At 38.0% G+C, this 13,243-nt stretch overlaps 1 pseudogene; it reads left to right on the top strand.

Moving 5' to 3' along the window:
• LOC114024372 overlaps positions 1–13,243 on the top strand; it is a 40,902-nt pseudogene that overhangs the window by 1,661 nt on the left and 25,998 nt on the right.

Genomic DNA, 13,243 nt, shown 5'->3' with positions numbered 1-13,243 from the left:
CACACACACACACACACACACACACACACACACACACACACACACACTCACTCAGTAAACTCCTGACTCCAGTGCTGCCTCCAAAAGCAAATACAAAATGCTCTGTTTGGTATTCAAAGCTCTTCATAACCTAGCCCCCTCCTACCTTTCCAGTTTTCTTATGCCTTATGACCCTAAATACACTCAGATCCAGTGACAACGACCTCCTGGCTGTTTCATGACAAGACATTCCATCTCTCAGTTCTGGGTATCTCTCTGGCTGTCCCCCATGTCTGGAACATTCTCCCTCCTCCGGTCCCACCGCTGACCTCCCTTAAGTCCTTACTAAAATCCTACCTGATACAGGAAGCCTTCCCCAATGCCTCTTAATTCCAGTGCCTTGTTTCTGCTAATTGTTTCCTATTTATCCTCTATATAGCTTTCTTTGTATATATTTGTTTGCACACTAGCTCTCCCATTAGATTGTAAGCTCTTTGAGTTCAGGACAGTTTTCTGCCTTGTTTTTCTGTATCCCCAGTGTTTAGCATAATGCTTGGCACGGAGCAGACATTTAATAAATGTTTACTGATTGATTGTGGAATATAGTACGCCATATGGACCATATGCAATATGGTTCCTTAAACCAGTATAGAAAACACTTTCATAAATCATATGCTTGAAATACTTTGGCTAAAAGGTAAACTATTACGCCAATGTTAATTATGATATTGCTTTATCTACATGCAAGAAGAAAACAATTTATGATACTGTTTGAAGAAGTAAAAATTTATTAGATTTTCTCACTTGCTATGGAATTGATTTCCAATTTATTAAAGTGCGGTACTATTTTTAACAAAATTTTGCTTACCTGAAAATACAAAATGTGTGTGGGAAGAAGGAAGCATGCAGGTAAGCATCAGGAATCATGTCAGGATTAACTTTAAAAGCCAGTTGCTATAGAAATTGTCTAGTATGTGTTTCCATTTATTTTTAATATTTAGTTCTGCTATATTCATCAATACTTTTTTTTAAACTTCCCAAAGCATTAAAAAGTTTGAGATTTAGATTGATAAAAGTCCCTTCTGCAAGAAAAAGAGATAAAATCCTGTCAAGATTTGTTTTGATAATAGGAGATAAGCAGTTAAAAATAACTGCTGGATATTCTCTTGCAAAATAGAATTACTCAAAGAAGCTTCAGATGCAAATTTACACCAAAGTAGTAAGTTTCAAAATCTGTATTTTTGCCTTATAAAAAGTTCATTCTTCCTCAAAAGCTTTTGACATGCAAACCATTAAAATGACTAGGATTGAAGCACTCATTTTAATTGGGTTGTGAAAAATCTTGCAAGACACTGTAATACTGTCTTTGCTTAAAATAAACAGTGAACTATAGAGAAATTTCATTAGCACACTGTTCAAGGAATCACAGTTTCCAAAAGGGAAAGAAAAGTGTGATAATAAAAGCATCTTAATGAGGTTTTGTGTGAGAAAAGATTCTAATACAAAAGGTGATTTATCTGATATTACAAACCATGTAACTCACAGTGTTGTGATTTGAAGTCGGGGTGGGGAACCTGTAGCCTCAAAGCCACATGTGGCCCTCTCAGTCCTCAAGTGTGGCCCTTTGTCTGAATCCAAACTTCACAGAACAAATCCCCTTAATAAAAGGATTTGTTCTGTAAAACTTGCACTCAGTCAAAAGGATGCACCTGAGGACCTAGAAGGCCACAGGTGGCCTCAAGGCCACAGGTTTCCCACTCACATTCTAAATCAAGACAAACCCCAATATTTTGCACTAAGTTATAGAAGGGCAGTTTGACCACACCAGTGACTCCATCCTTTTTCTTACTTTAGTCAGACTTTATTAGAAAAAATGGGGGAGAGGGAAAAAGGGAGAGGAATTAAATAATTGGCTTTGTTGTATAAATTTTCCAAATTGCGATTGACCCATCAGAGATATGGCAATTCAGCTTCCAGCTGGGTCCAATCCACTTTTGTGGTGACAGAGGAGGGGACCACTATATTTTCTTTTTTTCTTGAATATAACTCCCTTTCAGGATGTCCTCATTTGGGGGTACCAGAGTAGCCACATTTAATACCTAGGGTTTGCCTTTCTTTACCCCAGTTCTTATGCAAGGCCAACCATGACTAAATATTTCCTTTCTTGGCCCTCTGAGACCAGTAACAGACTAGAAGACTAGGATGTAATGAACCACTTTTGTGAAATACAACAAACTCCCTTCAAGGCCTGTGGTTGCATGTTGGTAAATCCAGTGTTTTTGTATTTTTTGTATGTTATAAGGCCCTGTGGAGAGTGGCTTCTACTCAAGGCTCACTTGTCCCCTTGAGATATTCCTCTTCGTGTGCCAACTGATTCTTCTCCTTACCTTGGTTTATAACAATATACAGAAAAAAAGCCTTTTACTAACTTGTATTCTAAATTGTAATAAAGTGGATTTTATTTCCAGTACACCTTTTAGGGGTCAAAATATTATTTAAATCTTGTGTTCATTCTTAACAAAAAGATTTTTAAAAATTTAAAAATCATAGCAAGTTATACATCTATCTATTATATTCATAGAATTGTGCTAGATACTATAAGGAGATCCAAGGAAATCTATGACATGGTCTCCATCTTCAGAAACTTTAAAAAATTGTTGAGAATAGAAAACATATTTGTTTATACAACAACATAAGAGTGAAATAAAAATTCATGACAACAACATGCGAGCTGTCACAGTGTAACATATGACCATGTTTCAAGTAATGTTAAGCTGCAGAGTGCAATTACTATGAGTTCAGAGGAAGAGAATGATCATTGTTAGAATACCTGAGTTTGAATCCCAGTTCCATGACATACCAGCCTCATCACCTTATCCTTGATTAGCCTTAGTTTCCCTCTCTGTAAAATGGGAATGACAGTACATGGATATTTGGAGACATCGTGGAACCCCAGAATACTGCAGAACCTTCTTAAAAGATTTTACAATCCTCTAAGAGAGTAGTTTACACATCACTCTAAGGAACAGGTGCATAAGAATGTGCATTGCCCCCAGACTGGCAATCATGTGAGTTAGCCCATCTGAAGAACGATCTTGAACAGGTGCTAGAACTGAGCAAGGATCTGGGCCCAGAATTAAATAAGAGATTAAGAATTCATAAGAATAAATGGAATAAGAGAAGAAGAATGGGCTGGCTTATATTTGGAAAGCATTTTCAGTGATCCCAGACTGTTTTATAGTCACTGCTAGCGATATGCTAGCGATCCTACATGGCTGTGAGTCATGAAACATCACAAGGAAAGAAGCATTTATTAAGCAGCTACTATTTGTAGGCAGTGTCCTAAATGCTGGGAACGTAAAGAAAGACCAAAATGGTCCCTCTCCTCAAGGAATTCGTAGCTAATGGGGGGAGGGGAGGGGTGACATCATGCCAAGAACTATATATGTGTGTGTGTGTGTATGTATATGTGTGTGTGTGTGTGTATATATATATATATATATGAGATAAATTCTTAATCTCAGAGGGAAGGCACTGGCATAAAGGTGGATCAGGAAACACTTCTTACAGAAGAACACACGATCTTAGAATCCAAATTGCAGGTGACCAAAAGGAGAACAGAAAGACACACGACTGGTATCAGAAAGAGGCAACAGATTACAAGCAATAATGGGCATATAAGACAGAGGTAGGGACCAGTCCTTTTTTGGTCTTTAATGGGTATCGAGAACTCCCCTGTGAGGAAATATCCTCTACCAATGCAGATTGAGTCCTTTGAAACCTAAGTCTTAAGACTTAAGACTAGAGCACTGAGAGGTTCAGTGTCACTGCCCAGGGTCACAGAGCCATTTTTGTCAGAGAGGACTTAAATTTAGCTCTTCCTGGATTTAAAGCAAGTTCTTTATCCACTGCACCATAAAGAATAAATATGAGCAGAAGAGGGCATAAATTGGTGGCATAGTAAGACTGATGGAAAATAGATTCACAGCCTGAACTTTGCACCGGTTTCCACAAATTGTTGAATAAATTGGAGGAAGGTCTCTCGGTAGATGTTTTTTGGAGGATTGATGAAAACAAGGGTGAGAGGAATGACAAAACTGCACAGAGTGAGAAGGCATGGATGAGTAATAATGAAGTACTCACTCTAATGAGATCATGGATCCACTGAGGAAAAGAACTATGCAGGATTATTGTGAGCATCACATAAGAAAATAAGTGGAGCATAAACGTAAGCTCATCATCATCACTGTGGGCTGACGAAGCCAGGAAAGACTTCCAGGAAATGGAGGAATTGGAATTAAGCCTGGAGGTTTAAGTAGATCGAGAGAAAGAGATGGGGCGTCTCTGGCCGGCTAAAGGTAAGCAAAGACACAGGGGAATGAACAATGAGTAGCTCATCCTTCCCGAGAGGGAAGAATCATGGAGTTGGTCTACAATAGTTATGTAATGATCTAATTCTAATGAACATCCAATCTAACTCCTCTATTTTATAGATGAAAAACTTGAGGCTCCAGAGTTAAAGGTTTTATCTTATAGCTCATTACAGTCAGGGTTTGGGAATGGAACACAGATCCTCTGGCTTCTGAGCTAGCATCAAGCATGCACATACATATACCATACACACACAGAGACTGTTAAGGGGGTCAAATTATTGATAGTTAAGGAAGTTACTACCAAGCCATTTTCTGTTTCAGTTTTTCAGATTTCAGTTTCTGCCTTTATAAATATATCTCTAGCTAGGATGCAGTTTTCTAGAAAATTAACAAGAAGTAAAATTTTATTATTATTTAAATCAGGTCTGCTTTAATAACCTGTGCCCCACCAAAGGATTTCGGGTGGCCCTGTGAAAAATGTAGAGGATCCTCTACATTTTCTGAGGGCCACCCGAAATCCTTTGGTATGCCCGCAGCCACTTATGGCCCACAAGCCGCAGATTGTGCAGACCTGATTTAAATGTAGCTTGACTGTAAAAATTATATATCAAATAAATATAAAAAAGTATGTATGGGTGCAAAGAGAGGAAGAAAAAAGTAAATAAGGATCATTTGAAAGATATTCAACACACACACACAAACACACACACACCCCTTAAGTTCAAAGAGCAGTTTAAAGAAGAAAATTGGGTTAGAATGTGTAAAGTTAAGGGATTTTTAAAGAAAATTTTTAAAAATAAAATTATAGGTTCAGATTTTTCACACCCACCCCTAAGTAAAGGAAGGGGTAAATGTAAGTAAATAAGGAATGTAAAAATGAGTATTTGATTTAAAAATCCAAGCTTCTGTTTTTTACGTTTTAGAAATTTATTCTGATTTCATGCACACCTAAAGTTAGCCTTACTGCTATATATGCATTGTGATATATTATATTAGCATCTATAATATTTTTTTGCCCTAGCTAAGTAAAAGGTTATGTTTAAGATCTAAAAGCATCATTATTATGAGTGACTAGTTGTGTTAATATCATACATGTATGGCTGTATTATCTCATGAGTAGCTAAATCACTTCTTAAACTATAGGTTGCGACCCTATATGGAGTCACAACCCACAGTTTAAAAAGTGCTAAAGGGGTCGTGGGTGGAAAAAGTTTAAGAAGCTCTGGAAATAACACACTGGATGTGGGCACGAGAGCTGGAATGGAGAGTAAAGGGAACACATTTCCACTCAATGGGGTTATTCCTAAGACCCTGGGGAAGTTGGAATGGAACTATATAGTAATAGTCTATATCTGGGAACTCAGACTCACTATTGTGAGAGCAGGTCAGAGGAGTGAGTGAGTTAACCCAGAGAAAAAAAGTAGGCACACACCTGAGTGAGAGGTGTGAGAGGTTCCCGAGTGTGATGCTGTGGGGTGTTTATAACTCTTTTTCTATGGGTCCCACGGTGTGTCATTTGACATATTACATTGTGGGGGCTCATGTAAATGGAAAAGCCATTGAACGCTTGATGAGATCTCACATTTTGTGACGCTACATAGGCAAGCAGGATCACGTGTCTGCCTAGTATAGGAGAGGAAGGCTCATTTGCTTTAATCTAAACAGCTATTTGGAACACTCATGGCACTAATTACATACTGACCCTTTTATAGGGCAGATTTTTAATGCATGCATAGTCACTCTCCTACTTGTGAATTTCTTTATAATAAGAATCTTATCTTTTTAAATATCACATTCATTGCTATATTTTGTTTGAACACTAGTTATTTTCCCAACAAGCACCCAAATAAATCCCTTCCCAAGTACATTCCCTGAGTAAACATATTCATGGCCAGTCATTATCAGAAAGGAAGAATGTGTCCCTAACTCTGCCTGTGTAGTACTAATGTTGTATTTGACCAGCGTTTCTTTGCCTTTCCATGTTGGTATTATTTACATTATTTTACTCATTGTGGAGAGTGTTCCTTTGGTTCTGTTTTCCTTGCTCTGCGTCACTTAATATAAACGTTCCCATATTTCTATAATTATTTTTGAATTCATCATTCCTAACAGTACAGTAACATTCTTATAGTTCAGGTATACTGCATTCATAAACCAAACTGTGTTCAGTCCTTCCCCCATTTGTTCGTTATGAACAAATCTTTCTGTTTTGTCTCATTATAAATAACACTGATAAATACATTTGTGCTTTTTTATCTTGCTATCCATAACTTCTCCCCACCTTGGGATATCATCTCAATAGCAGGATCCCTGAGTTAAATGGTAAAAACATCTTATAATTTTAAAATGTCCTTCAAGATGGACAAAGTAATTCACAACTCCCCCCAGCTAGGAACCAACGTGCCAATATTATAGAAAACTCATCTAATTCATCTTTAATAAAATAGTACAGAATTATTGAGTCATAAGAATGCCTTATATTTCTCCGTATGAAGCTTAAAATGAAAGCACTTTTCAAAGCATAAAGCACTACATAAATGTAAGTAATTTTATTATAATCTCTTGGAGGGCCTCTTGCATACCTGACATGTAATAACAGCTCAATTAATACCTGTTGGATGAATACTGAATCAATATGACCACGAAAAATAAATCTACCAACATTTGAGGGGACGCTTGTACCATTTAATTTTAACCTTTAAAGGCATGTTGAACCCTAAAACCTAATGACATCTTGATTCCTTATTTTATCTTTATTTTTAATCTTCATTTTCATTTTTCTTTTATTCTTAACCAATATCTTTTATGTAGTATATCCATCACATCATCTTTTACCTTTAATTTCTAGTTAACTCCTTTTTGTGAGGCAATTGGGATTAAGTGACTTGCCCAGAGTCACACACCTAGTGTTATATGTCTGAGGCCGGATTTGAACTTAGGTCCTCCTGACTCCAGGGCCAGTACTCTATCTACTGGGTCACCTAGCTGCCCCTTAGTTAACTTATTTTCAAACTAGATATCATTTTTTTCAAACAATATTACCTTGGCTTTATCTTATATGTATTCAGTTTTCCCAGATCAAATGAATGAATGAGTTAAAAGGCATTTATTAAATAATTACGATGTGCCAGGAACTGTGCTAAGCTCTCCAGATATAAATTCAAAAAGCAATATATTCCCTACCCTCAAGGAGCTCTTGTTCTAATAATGGAAGATACCTAAAGACGAGAATGATGGTTTCAGAAAAACCTGGGAAGACTTATGTGAACTGATGCAAAGTGAAGTGAGCAGAACCAGGAGAACATCGTACACAATAAGAGCAATGTTGTAAGGAAGATCAACTGAAAGTCTTGGCTACTCTGATCAAGACGATGATCCAAGGCAATCCCAAAGGACCCATGATGAAAATTTCTATCCACCTCCAGAGAAAACTGATAAGCTTGGAGTGCAGATTGAAGCATACTTTTAAACTTTCTTTATTTTTCTTGTTTTCTGTGTGTGTGTGTGTGTGTGTGTGTGTTTTTCTTTTGCAACATAGCTAATATGGAAAAATTTTTTTTGCATGGAATAAAAAGAAGATACATAGAGGGGAGTGGTAGCCAGGGAGGAGTGTTTTTTTCTTCTGCAAAGTGAGGTGGATGGAACCAAAAAGCAATTGATTGAAATGTCCTTTCTAGACTTTGTAGCATTGATTTGAATACTATTTCTAGAACTAGAAATAGAGGGTGGGGGAAGAAAGGGTATGCACTTGGTGGCATGGCATGAAGATGGCCAGAAAAACAAATGGTAGGTCTGGATCATACTAGGGATGGAGAACTCTCTTTAGCAAGGAGCCTAGGGCCCCTGGGATGGATTGGAATGAGAGGGTACAGGACTAGGGTGAGGAGGCATGGCAGATACGTAAGCTCCTTGAGGGTACCTACTGTTTTATTTTGGACTTTCTAACCCCAGCACCTAGCATAGCGCCGAGCCTATAATAGATGTTTTAGAAACGTTACTCTGATTGACTGAACATCTTACTCTTTTCCTCCTCAATACTTCTTGGCCTTAAAGGACATTTACATGGTGACTCTTGTTGTCTTATGTACGCCTATAAACCACAAAGCAGTAACTGCATGAGCTGTAAGTCCTGGGTAAAATGTTTTCAGACAGCTACTCAATTTACATGTTTTCACTCTTCTGTCACCTCCCTAGCTTCCTTCTCTGTTAACTTCTATCCTGTTCCCTCTATGGCTACTCCCAAGGATAGTGCAGTAGCCCTGATGTCTTTATAGATTCACATACTTATTCAAATCACTATTACTCATCTCCTAAAAATAAGGTGAATAATAGAATGAGGCTTTGTGAAGCCATACATCAAGAAGAAGGTTTTATAGTTTTAGTGTTGCTTACAAATCAATTCCTTCGAGTTGGTCTGCCATTAGCAGCTTTTAAGACTGCCTCAAGCTATGTCATTCAGGCTGTTTTGACACATTAATGCACTAATGGTATGTACCAGCTGACATAACTTCTCTTAAGCACGATTACAATAATTATTAAACCTCTTGAATGAGACGTGCAAAGTTACTAAAGGTGACAAAGAGTATGTAAATACTCAAATATTCCTCAAGTACCCACTTAAAATTGTCAGTGAATAATTAAGACACTACAAAAATGCTGGGATGAGAATTGTCTGCCGAGAACCCCCAAGAAAACACTCTGAGTTAAGAGAGACAGGAGCTCAGGGCTGATAGCAGAGGCACTCAAGTACTCAATTTCTTGTTATAAAACAAGGTTAAAAGTCGCAAGGCGATGAAACATCATCCATCCAGTCCATGGGTTACTGGCAGCTTTAAATTAAAATGAGCACACATTTGAGAGGGGGATAATGGAATGGCTTGTTTTTTAAATCATTCACCTTTTGGTGGGGGTGAGGGGAATAGACATGTGAAGTTTCTTTTTATATGACAAAGACACATTAAGGCAAATGTGTTGATGTGGTCTGACCTTGATAAGACCAAGTGCTTTTAATTTCCCCAAATTAATGTACTGTAACAGCTTCCTAGCTGATCTCCCTGCCTCCGCCTCTCCCCTGATCACAGAAATACCTGAAAGACTGATTGTCCTCAAACATCATTTTCATCATGTCCCTACACTTTGAAAGCATAAAATGGCTTTTTTTTTGCCTTAAACATGAAATCCAAGCTTCTCTGACTGGCTTTGAACATTATCTGCCAACATCTGCTAGGACCCCTTCACCCAATGAATATCAACAATTCCATACCTCTCACCTACTTGGTGGTAACTACATTTTCTCTACTGGCTTCATTACTCACAACTGAAATGAAGCCACTTCATAAGTTCATACCATCATAGATTTAGATCTGGAAATCAACAAAGCCAACCCTTTCATTTTACAGAGGAGGAACCTGAACATCTGAGAGGTTAGGTGACTTGACTTAGAGGCAGCAAGGGGCTGCAGTGGCTAGAGCACTAGCCACTAAAGATCTTAAGTTAGGAAGACCTTAAGTTAGTCACATCCAACCTCAGACACTTACTAGCTATATGACCCTGAGTAAGTCATTTAACTCCTTTTTGTCTCAGTTTCTTTAACTATAAAATGATTGATAATTGTATTTACCTCCCTGGGTTGTTGTAAGGATTAAATGAAATATTATTTATAAAGTGGTTAGCATTGTACCTGGCACATAATAGGTATTAATAAATGTTTCAGATTCCTCCCCTTTCCCCTTCACTCCTGCTGAGGATCACACATCTAGTAAGTGTCTGAAGCAGGGTTTGAATTCTTAATCAAGTGTCCTCTAACACTTGATGAAGGGCATTTCCCAATCAATGAGCTGGGAGAGTAGTGAGCCATTAGGACTTTGATGGGACCTATAAAGAGGTCCCTTTGTTCCTCATAGAAGATGGGTAGATCATACTGATGTGGGATGAATAGTTTGGTTTGGTTTGTTGTGGGGGAAAAAAACCTCTCCTTTTTTTCTCAACCCATAAAAATAATGGATCAATTGCAAACTAAAATTTCCCTCTTCCCTCATCTCACTTCAGGGGGCAGCAGAGCTAAGACCCGATTTGGGTCATCGTTTTCTTCCTAATCGGGACACATATATTTTGAAAGTTTCTATGTTATTTAATGAAGGAAACAAATGATAATAAGTTGCAATCTAATATTCATCTTTTCATTGTCCTTTGGGTCACCTGCAGCTTTCCAAAAGTGATATAGGTGATAAGTAACAAATTTAGGATTTGAACCCAGGTCCTCTGTCTCTAGATTCAAGGCTCTTTGCATCTCTATCACACAGTTTCCCATTGGCTTTAGAGTTATCTATTAGTAAAACAGCTGATAAAGTCATTTATCTTGACAAAAATTTCATTCTCTCTACTTTGGACCAATAAAGAAGAATTAGGTGCTGAAATAGAAGGGGTGGGAATATGGGGAATAAGTGACTATTACTCAGTCTTACAGAGAAGGAAAAGAAAGATGGGCATGGTGGCTGATGACTTTGGAAGAACATTTTTCAAAGATGGAAAAATGAAAGGTTCCAGCTCAGTTCAATTCCCTCTAGAACCACAGAAAATAGCACCAAGTTAACAGTGGAATGACAAATAGAATAGATAAATCAAGAGAAGCATCAGTGAGATAACCCCCATACCATTCCCAAAATAAAATTTAAAACATAAAACAGGAAAGGGAAATACACTTCAAGCTTCATATCTGAGACAGTGCCAAGACCAAGATTCCCTTCTCATCTTTTGATGTCCCATAACACAGATCTTTATCCTTGGCTTCTCTAATGAATATAAGACTTTTGGAGTAGTTATGGCCAACGTCAGCCATACCATCCATGGCTACCATGGGGAGCAGAGCCAGACTCGTTCGGGACTTGGGCAGTGGGCAAAACCCTGAGACTACCAGGGTCCCAGCTCAGCCAAATCACTCAAGATTATAAGAGGGAGCAGGTAATAGGGAGTGGAATCCTTACCTCAGTATTCACAAGCAGTTGTATGGGGCAGGACCTCAACCTGGATAGACATCCTAGTTCAACACTCTGGCAAAGAAAACCATGATCCCAACTTAGCTACCACACCCAGTACTGCAGGAAGGTGCATAGCAGAGACTGGGATTCTAAGCCTATCTGATCTGTCCAGCACAATAATCACCATTTTGGTGTCCCAGACCAAGACTGAGAGAGCAGGAAGGAGTAAGAAGCTACAATCAGCAAAGTTGGTTGGCTGCCCAACTCCCAACAAGGATTAAGATCTCATTGTGGCTACTGGAAACCTACCAACCCTATCCTGGATTCTACCAGTAGACTAAGCTGACAATAATTTCAAGAAATCTTAAGTCAACAAAAATTTAAAATGTGGGTGTCCTTTGCCAGCCATTTTAAGTGGAAAGACTAAATAAATAGGGCAACAGAAGAAAATCCCAAATGCAATGAAGAAGTATCAGAGGTTAAGGAAGCTGATGGTAAAATTCTAATATATAGAGAACTCATTGAACAGTCTGGATTTTAAAAGGATAAAATATGAAGGAGAAACACATTTTCCTAAATGGTCAATGTGTGAATTTGCTTTGTTTGACTATGTATGTATGTTACAAAGGTTTTATTTCTCTTTCTTTTAGTGGGTGACAGAGTTGAGGAAATGGGAGGGAGAGAAAATAAATGATTGTTCATTGAAAATATATATAATAAAATAAATAAAATATAGGTACAGATGCTGGAAGCAATTAGAAGGTCAATATCATTAATGGATCAATGTCAATATTGAGGGAAGTCTCTGGTGGAATGTTCCAGGAGGCTGTCCTTGATACTCTTCTATTAATTATATTTAACAATAATTTGGACAAAGGTATAAACAACTAACATCCTATACATAGATTATATAAGTTTGGAAGGGAATGCTTACACATGAGTGATATAGGCAGTGTTCAAAAAGATTTTTTTTGCTTTTTGGTGAGGCAATAGGGGTTAAGTGACTTGCCCAGGGTCACACAGCTCTTAAGTGTCAAGTGTCTGAGGTCAGATTTGAACGCAGGTTCTCCTGACTCCAAGGCTGGAGCTCTATCCAATGCGCCACCTAGCTGCCCCTCAAAAAGATTTTAATAGACAATGGCCCCAAAGTAATAGCATAAAACTTGAGGATGTGTGAAAGGTCTGGTGAAGCTCCAATATCAATGATGTTAATAGTTAATAGCAACAAAAGAAGCTAAACAATCATGGGCTTCATAAATTAGAAGCAAGGTTTCTAGAACAAGGAAGAAAATCATCCTTACGGGACTGCCTCAGTCAGACCACACCAAGCTGTTCAAGACACAGTTTGACCAGCAAGGGAAGAAACTGCCAATCATGCCACATAGTACTTGATTGAAGATCCTGGAGATGTTTAGAGGACCCTAGAGAAAAGACTTGTGAGGGACATGAAAATTGTCTCCAAAGGTGTTGATGTCTCCAAGGGCTGCCATATGGAAGTTTTAATTTGTGCTTAGCCCAAATGGCCAGAGCTAGGAGCAACTGGCAAAAGCTTCAGAGTGGCAGATTTGGCTTTGGATAAGGAAACACAATTAGCCATGTCCAAAAGCGGAATGAGTTGCTCTGGGAAATAATAGATTCCACATCAACTGAGAATTGGAAAGAAAAAAGGTAAGATGACTATTTATAGGGAAATTCATAGAAATGATTCCTTTTCAGGTATAGATTGTAACAGAAAATCCAGTGTCTTCCCATTCTGAGATTCTACTTTCTTTTCTAGATCTCATGTATATTTTCACCATCTTCATTTGCACAAGTCAAGTATTGTTGGAATAGTTACAATTTATATAGCACTTTCAGGTTTACAAAGCTCTCTCTCTCTCTCTCTCTCTCTCTCTCTCTCTCTCTCTCTCTCTC

Source organism: Vombatus ursinus, unplaced genomic scaffold (genome assembly GCF_900497805.2).
Source record: "Vombatus ursinus unplaced genomic scaffold, bare-nosed wombat genome assembly UNPS02014821.1, whole genome shotgun sequence".
In the NCBI taxonomy this organism is placed as follows: Eukaryota; Metazoa; Chordata; class Mammalia; order Diprotodontia; family Vombatidae; genus Vombatus; species Vombatus ursinus.
The sequence above is the reverse complement of the archived record's forward strand: the minus strand, read 5'-3'. Positions and strand labels throughout refer to the sequence as shown.